The sequence below is a fragment of the Nematolebias whitei genome, chromosome 6 (assembly GCF_014905685.2).
Source record: "Nematolebias whitei isolate Nwh7 chromosome 6, NemWhi1, whole genome shotgun sequence".
Taxonomy (NCBI): Eukaryota; Metazoa; Chordata; class Actinopteri; order Cyprinodontiformes; family Rivulidae; genus Nematolebias; species Nematolebias whitei.
In genome coordinates, this window is record NC_056503.1 from 1,280,006 (window position 1) to 1,281,418 (window position 1,413).

Below are 1,413 nucleotides of genomic sequence, written 5' to 3' on the forward strand. Positions count from 1 at the left end.
GTTTCCCAGCGATCTCACATTGCCCATCATGATCGATGGAAGAGATGGTTTAAACTGCATTCTTCTCTCTTTCTCCCTCTTCTTTGCTCCTGCTCTGCATCCACGATGCCTCCTTTTCAACTCATTTGGGATTTGAGGATGTAGTTGAGATATTATTTGAGCTTTGGAGATGTTAATCAGCCGCTCCTGGTTGTAAAAAACAACCTTGTTATGGTTACGCATCATAACAAATGTCCAAAAGAAAATATATTTCTGTAAAAATCCTTCCAGCTGCACAGCATCCGACACCAGAGGAAATAATCATCCAAAAAAAGTGATTTATATCCAGAAAAAAGAGGAATTAAAGTTTTCAAAAGTAATATCTCAGAATGAAAGTAACAGAGCTGCTCCAACATGCAGCCACCTTGAGCGGTGCAATTCTAGATTTTTTTATTTTTTTTTATAGGGTCCCAGTTACATCTAACAATAAAATGTAAAAGAAAAACATCAACTAAATATACACTAAGCACTAATAGCATAAAAACATTACGTCAAACAGCAGCACGAACATGAGTCAGTGTGAGCAGATGAGCACGCATGAACACATCAACATGAAACAGATCAGCAGCAACATGATGTGATTCTTTTGTCATTCAACCTTTATTTAGACAGATTAATCCCATTGAGCCACAAGGACTCATTTACAAGAGAGACCTGAAAAGTGTCACAGTGATAAGCTGTTCCTCAGGAGCCATTTACACGGCGCATAGTTTGAGTGAATCCACTCCTTTCTCTCTGCGGTTCTGCTGATCATTTACACGACACCAGTGGCCCCCCTCTTTGAATCCAGAGGTTTCTGAACCCACCTTCCAGAGTGGAGTTTTTTCGCTGACCCCCGCTGATAATGTAAACATCTCCCGCTGAGGCTTTGTGTTAAACCACATGCGCATACGCACGCACGGACAGACGCTATATTTCTATCAACATGGTGGTGGACACACTGCTTTCTGAACTACGACTGATGGAATATATTTATAATCTCATAGTTAATCTACGTTAGATTCCAGGTGCTGTGACCGACATCTGTGTTGGAAGAGACACAGTCTGATCCAGTTCTAATATCACTGTTTATAGAATGAGGCACGTGCACACGTCGCGCTGCACTATAACATACTAAATGTGCTAAATAACAGTTTAATAATAATAAACAGTATTTATCTTAAGTGTGAGAGATATAATGAAGTTCTTTGAGCTAAACAAAGCTATCTGGGCATTATGTAATTCAAATTATGTGATTAAAATTATGCTAAACAAATCTAAAAAAGTTAAACCTGGTCCTCTGGACATTCAAAAAACAAAACAAAGCAAAACAACAACAAAAAAATGTAGAAACGTTTCGTCTCTTATCCGAGAGACTTCCTCAGTCTGAGGTGC